The sequence below is a fragment of the Cucurbita moschata genome, unplaced genomic scaffold (genome assembly GCF_002738365.1).
Source record: "Cucurbita moschata cultivar Rifu unplaced genomic scaffold, Cmos_1.0 Cmo_Scf00055, whole genome shotgun sequence".
Taxonomy (NCBI): domain Eukaryota; kingdom Viridiplantae; phylum Streptophyta; class Magnoliopsida; order Cucurbitales; family Cucurbitaceae; genus Cucurbita; species Cucurbita moschata.
Genome location: NW_019268571.1, coordinates 557,929 through 565,653, shown reverse-complemented (window position 1 = coordinate 565,653; position 7,725 = coordinate 557,929). Strand labels below are relative to the sequence as shown.

At 42.0% G+C, this 7,725-nt stretch overlaps 1 non-coding gene across 1 annotated transcript; it reads right to left on the bottom strand.

The window, feature by feature from the left end:
- Positions 1–480: 480 nt before the first annotated feature.
- TRNAG-GCC lies at positions 481–552 on the bottom strand. Its single transcript has one exon. It is a non-coding gene; the product is annotated as a tRNA-Gly (tRNA).
- Positions 553–7,725: the final 7,173 nt, after the last annotated feature.

Below are 7,725 nucleotides of genomic sequence, written 5' to 3'. Positions count from 1 at the left end.
GGAGTTGTTTAGGTTCTTGAATTCCATCTGAGGGGGTTTCGGTTCGAAGGTTAGAAAATGTATGTGGTGTGGGTTAATCTCTCTCGACCAGTTCAGGTGAAAGGGAAAGGTGATCGAGGGTACCCAGACGTCGATATCTCTTCTCTACGGCGGGAGGTTTCTTTCATCTGGACGAGTGTATTATGGGAGAGAGGAAGTACCTATGCCTCTGAATCGATACGATGAGCATTCTAAGTAGTCGTAGGCGAAGGAGACAAGGGCGAGGCACCGAAGATGTTTGAGACTCAACCTCCATCCGTCATTAGTAATCTCAATCTGCTTTTCCTATTCACTAGTACACTGCGCGCTAAAACAAAAGGGAAGCCCCTTTCTTCTTATTAGGTTGATTGTAACCCTATCCAACCAAGGGGTCTCGCCCCTATTTCTAATTCTAAGGGTGCTTATGCACTCTACTCGTTACCACTAAACGACGAAGCCTTGAGCGGAAGGAGGGACTTGAACCCTCAACCTCAGCCTTGGCAAGACTATGCTCTACCATTAAGCTATTTCCGCCAGCTACGGTAGTGGCGAAGCACTACTGAGAAATTCACGTATTAGAGAGGGACGACTTATGTTTTTCCGCCGGACCACACTCGTCTCCGATCGAGCTACGAGCACGAGTAGGTAGGCAGGGGGCGGCTGGGCTGCCTTTTCAATCAATCTCAGGCCGACCCCTAATTACTAGACCAACTTGGTGCGAGTTGTAAGGAGTCTTGGTCTCGAGTCGGGCTGGGGCCTCATTTCATTCTCGTAACGGGAGTGAGTGCACTGCAAGACCAGACAAGTGACTCCCTCCCAGCGTCGGTCTTTAAAGTTCAGTCATTTCCTAAGCTAAGAAAGCTAAATCCTCTTCTTCTACTGATACGATAATCCAAGCAGCAGCTCCATGAGTCCGCTTGTAACCAGTCGATTCCTGAGCCATTCGTTCTCCCCTCTCGGTTGGCGTTTGCCAGCCACTAGAGCAAGTAAGAGAACAATTAGTGAATAAACAAGAAGAACCCACCCATTATTACCTACCGGTTGTACACCTTTGTGTCTGGCTATTTATATGGATGTGCATAAAGAAGGGACGGGACATCTCTCTACTTTTTTTGGGGGGTGAATCGAGAGGTAATAGGTAGGCAGCAGCGACACCTCACGAACTTCTGACTGAGGCAGTACCATCCTGCAGGCATTTTCGAGTGGATGCATACACACACGTCTTTTCTTTTGTTCATATTCCTGCGTAGTTAAGAGTCAAATTGTCCCCAAGGCCTCCGCTTCTTTCTTTCTTGGATATGCTCAGTCTGGGTATAGATGCTATGACGTGAAATCCAAGAGATTCTCTAATTATCCTTTCATGTTCTCTTTAATGAGGTCGCGTCATATTTTCTTTAACCTAATTAATCAGCCCCGGGGGAGAATGGTGATGGAGATGTATTGCGGCCTTCTCCTGTTCATCAACTCCCACCTCATTCTTCTCCAGTTGATGTTACAGATCCACTCTTAAGGCCAGCAGCTTTGCTCAGCATCTTTAATTGTCAGCCTGTTCTGTTGACCTCAGAGGATTCCAGTCACCCGGCACAGCATCTTTCTTCTCGGCGGCGAAACCATTATGTTGCCCAGGCTAGGACTACTCTAGAAGATCAGTAGTCGGGACTAGTTTCTTCCCTTCCAGTCGCTTCCTCAGATTCTGGATCCCTCTCTCTGGTTCGTCGATCCTCTTGACCTAACCGTTGCAGTTAGTCTTTAGAAAGAGTTTTTCCCAAGAGACCTTTCCCGTTGCAGTTCTCTTTTATTTGATTTCATCAAGGAGCTTGACAACCAATTTGTCTCACTCTTTCATCCACTGTATTACTTTCTCGGCATGGAGGTATCTCGCTCTACCTCTGAACTTCGCCTAACCCAAACAAAGTATACTAAAAAAAGGAATTCTTATCTCGTCGAGATTGCCTTGCTCTACACCTATATCTCCCGCTGCCAAGCTGCCCTTACTCTTGGCAGGCTGCCCTGACGACCGACACTCTACCTTGGGCTTTTGTTCTTGGTCAGAATCTCATTTCCTTGAGCGCTAAGAAGCAGCCCCTACCTTACCTCTTCAACCAACATCTATAAAAAAGCCTTTCCCCTTTGATTGAATAATAAGAAAGTCAAGTCAAGCTTTTTAGCTGCTAGATCCTGCACTTTACTAATAACAAAGTCAAGGCTCTGATCATCGAGAGTAGGTTCTTTTCAGATACAAAAAAGAAAATATCAACGTCTTCTTTCTGACTTTCAGTTTTCCAACAGCAATTACACATTCCCTTGGCCTCTGATTACAGTCGAAGTGTCATTGCCCATATTCTACTTTTTTGAAGAAAATCTGATGCGAGGACCCGATCCACCAACTATCTGGAAATGTTGGCAAACAGGGCCAACGTAGTGACCAAGACTCCCTTTGTTCTGATCATCATGGCTTTTTGTTTCCCTTTGCCCGACACTAAAAACTCAAGTGACCTTTCTTCTTGCAGGACCAACACTCTACCATGTTTTTCAGGTCCTTCTCACTTTGTGCTTATTCTTTGTTTTGAAACATATTCTTTTGCGCAACATTAGTCTTTTCAAACTTCTGTTCAAATCTCTCTTCACAGGAGAGAGTGGTTGTCAAAGACTCAAATGACTGAAGCGGACTTCCCGGCTACTGATCACTCTTTTGTATAGAGTTGACTCTCACAGCGAGAAATTCTTTGAGAATCTTCTTCATCTTGTCTAAGTGCTGATACATGCTCGTCCCCTCAAGCATCTTACTTGGTAAAAACCGTTGCCGAAGAATTTACCATTGTCACTGACTCATACATTCCCCTAAAGAAGTACAGGGGAGTCTCCCATCTTTCTCATGCGGACTCAATGTCTCCCACTGAAATGAGTACCTTATCCTTGACCACCATTAGCACAGCTTCGAAGAACTTTTTGTTTCTTGTCTACAATTATCGATACTGTTCATATGCTTTCTTTTGTTGTTTGGCTACAACAACATCATCACTCACTTGATTGAAGAAGCCATTAGCGCCATCTGCCTATCTTTTCTCAAGAATGAAAAAAAGGATCCTGTTCTTTGAGAAGCAACTGCATTCTCATCTTCCAAACATATACATTTAGAGGTTCCATTCCATTTTGCGATCCTTGACAATCGTATGCGTTAATGTAGTAATCATATCAGCAACTATAGATCCAGAAGATTGAATCGCTACCATATCCGCATAACCTGGACTCTCATACCAGATGATAACCATCTTTAGCTGAAAGAAAGAACAAACAAATTGATAGGAATGTGCAGAGCTGAGACCTGCTGTTGTTTAGTGGGAATAAATGAGTAAGAGAGTTTGATTTGATTCAAAAAACGGTATCTATATTGATAGAAATATCTAAAGTCAAATATGAAAATACTCTTTGAGATCACTCTACTCTCTCTAGACAACGGATTTCTTGTGTGTATCCTACTCTCATCTAAAAACCCAACCTCAGAAAAACTACATGCTTTCCCTTAATTTGTTTGTGCCTTGCGGATGGAGTCCTTTTAAAAGACCCAATCCCCCAAGCAAGGGGCGTGGCTGAAGTGTCTAACTACCTCATGGATAGAATCCATAAGACAATTAACCTAGAAATGGATGCATCCTTTTGCAATCTCTCACGACCCCCTAGAAAATTGTAAGGTCACAAACCGCCCTCTACAGGGAATAATGGGAAATGGTGCAAAAGCAGGACCCGTGACTACAAAACTGACTGCTCAATCAAGACTTGAGTCACCTTGGAGTAAGTCAAGTCACATACTCAACAACATATCACTTCGTCTGAACTGTGGAATCGAAACACAAACGAATAACTTCAAAGACTGGATCTACATATCTACGTGTGTTACAAAATGCGGGTTTTCTTCAATCAGGTTCTCAAGGAACTTCAAAAGACCAAACGATTGAATCCCAAACTTTTTCTATCTGTCTGGCGGAACCTCCCGAGTTTTGAGAGAAAACAATTTTAGCGAGATTTATCAAATGTTTCAAAGCGGCGAAACCTCGAGATACTTTTCACTTGTCTTCTACGAGTCTGAGACCTTCCGACTACTCAACGCAAGTCCTTATCTCGACAAAATCCCCTTCCTTAAAGTCGACTATTCTTCAATCAAAAAAAGCCACCCAACGACCTCTCATGGATTGAGTTACATAGTGCCACCCAGGTTTGGAACCCACTTTTGAGAAGTGAATGTGCACGCATGCATCACAACCTAATTGGTCGGAGATCCAAGGGGTCCAAAGAAGAAAAATCAGATATTCTTTTGCCTTTGTAAGAGGGAAAGAGTGGAAACAAAGGGTACGCTCTAACGAAGATTTGCTGGGGGCTGTTCACTTTCATTTGGTCACCTGGTATCTTGAATGAAATCTCTTTTCTTGCGGGGGCAGGAGTGGAAACGTCTGAGAGAGCGCTTGGCGAAAGAATCGTGTGGCGCGGTGAAAGGTTGAACACTGGGGTTTCTGGCCCCCCTCCCCTGGTCTGAACCTAATTATGGAAGAGGTGAGTTGAGTATCCACTCTCTCTCTCGTGCCTTTGCTTGTTCCTGTTCGTCTATTCGGGACAGCCCACATACATGAAGAGAAGAAGAGAAGAAGAGAAGAGGGGGGTGGTTCCTTGATATTAAGGCGTCAAGGCAGTTGAAGAAGGCAACAAGTGGAAGCAACCGATGCTTTGGTCACTCACCTTCCTTGCTGCCAGTCTGTGCTTGCTCTCATGCTGGCAAAAGCTGGGGTTTGGGCCGGTTTTACCTACTATTAGATTTGAACCAATGACTCTCGCCGTATGAAAGCAATACTCTAACCGCTGAGTCAAGTAGGTCAAGCTGAGTAAAGTCAGAGAAAATAGACCCTTATAAGATAAGAGAAAGTCGCGCAACCTGAGTTCCCTTATACTATACTATACCCTGACCCTTACTATACAAGGGGGAGCAGAGCGTTAAGAAAGAGAAAGAAAGCATTATCACTATATGTATGAAATTCAGCTGCGGTTAGCACGCTAAGATCAACCACTTGGAGAACGTGGAGCCTTTCTTTCTCGGTCGTCTGTCTTTCTCATTGTGGATTCCGATTCATGCGGTCGTTCTCTACTGCATTCGTCTTTTCGCTCCCCACTCTACATCATAACAAAATGTTTCCACTATATCTCAGGAGTCGAAGTAGGCAAAAATGAACTAATTGGGCATACTACAATGGATCAGTTCATTCAACAAGATCCGTTCGGATCGGACCAGGATGAATTGGATTGGTCTGACCTCTCGCTTGGATGTCAGACTCTCCCGCCACCGACAGATGTCCCATGCCACCTTTTGTGAACAGCTCCGAAAATGAATGAATTGTGATATAGCACCGAATAAGCCACAGACAGCTCTATTCCTAACTCGAAATCTATCAAGGACTTGTTGGGAGAGAAAAGAGGGAGCCCTTATTATATCTCCATGCGTAAAGATCCAAGTCACTTCCTTTATAAAGCTTCCCGAAAATTGAGGGTCTACTTTCTCCCAACAGCCATCCTTGACTTTGAACGTTTCTAAAAACAATCTTTCCACAAAAAGAGTTTTCACTTATATCAATTCATAATAAAAGGTCAAAGGGATGCGAGCGTAAGACGAGTAGAAAATAATTAATACGCTCCACGCTTTTCTTCTTACGTTTTCTGCTCATTAGAAAGACCCTGCTACAGAAAACACGGCAAGACCTAAGGTTATCATCGCGGAAACAAGAAATGCGTAAGCACCATATCAAAGACATCGCAAGCTTTAGATTCCCACAGGATAGAAATTCTCTACAAGAAGCTTCATCAAGATAGACAAAATGACAAGAAGCATCAATCCCTAAAGTAATGGCTACATTCCAAACAAAAGGCATGCATAACAAATATCCTTTAATTAATTGTTTTTTGTTTCTCGTTTCTCGTTTTTTTTTGTCCTCTAGCATCTGTGCTCTATGGCTTCTACGCAAATTCTCTCAAGCACGACATCGCTGATCCAGTATTGATAACCACTCTATATAATTGTATCCGTGACCCTCTTCCGGATTAGCCTGTTCAAGCGCCATTGGTCTATTTTTTCTATAATGCCTTCCAGAATTGAATCAGATGATTAACCTCGTATATTTCGGGATTATCCTTTCGAGTAAGACATTTGCCTATCTCGGCAATCACACAAGTAAATAGACTTTCAATGGCTTCATCTCTACGGCATTGCTTTTTTCTTCCACGCAAAGCTCTAAAACATTGTATAACTCTCCTGGATAAGGTCTTTAATGACCCGCTTACAGAATTTCAATCTTGCAATCCATCTAGCTAATTCTTTAGTTCTTTTATCTTTGTCTTCTTAGTTATAATCGTGTATTATGTGATATAAACATAAAGTCACAAATCTCTCTGTCACTTTTGATAACTTTTGATATAAAGAAGAACTGCTTTATGATCTAAGAAGAACTGCTTTATGATCTCGCTCAACAGGTACAAGACAAGATACAAGAAGCACTAATAACATATCTGTCTTCAATAGCAAGACACCTTCTGCGGCTAATACATATAGCTCTTATCCATCCGGAGTGAATCATACCTGAGGAGGCTGAACCAGTGAGAAGAACGATATCTCTGTAAGCCTTCGAATGCTGAGCCTCAAATACTAAAAAAGATGGGTCTTTTACGATAACAACGGTGATCTCATTTACAAACAAATAGTATTAGCCCTCTCCCATTTTTGGGGGTGCTTATGTTCACCTGATATGAATCCAACAACTGATCACATGCATGTACCCGAAGGACCGATTACAAGAAGCAAGGTTAAGAAGATTCAAGAGGCCTATACATTGCATCTTCAAAAGCTAGCTAGTGTACCGGTTGAAACAAGGACTTTTATGCCCAAAAATCTTTATAGCATTCGCATATCAAATCAAGAAGATAATGGAGTGGCTGATATTGGAAAATAATTAGAAGACTTGCATTTGGTAGTTGAATTACCAATTAAGGAAATTATTAATGCTTTATTTGCTTCCTTTTATATTTAATAGCATTTATTAATAGTTTGTATGAATTGCCTTATATTCTTCAATTTGTATTTAATAGCATTTATTAGTGATTGGTGGCTGAACCATATTATGTTAGGGTTACCTTTTAGACCTATTTAAAGGCATGTAATACTCATGTTTGAGGGATTTTAGTTGAATACAGAAAAAAACCTTTGTGTTTTCTTGATACCCTTTTGGTGTTATTCTTTTTTCAAATCTTGCTTTAGGTTTGATGTTTAAACCGATTCATTGAATTAGTTTTGATCAAGCTAATTCTGGAGTGAATTGTCTTGGTATCTAAGAGTGACCATCATAGATTCCAAGTTCGATCTAAGAGTCATTCATCTTCTAACCAGCTCTTGGTTGGAATCAATCCGTTAAGTTAGCTTCCTCTGTGAGCGTTTTGCAAGGATTCTAGAAGGACCTCTAGCTTTGCAAATTCCAGCATTGTAGGCGCTTATCATTAATAGGTCCTTCTAGAATGCTGGAATTTGCAAAGCTAGAGGTCCTTCTAGAATCCTTGCAAAACGCTCACAGAGGAAGCTAACTTAACGGATTGATTCCAACCAAGAGCTGGTTAGAAGATGAATGACTCTTAGATCGAACTTGGAATCTATGATGGTCACTCTTAGATACCAAGACA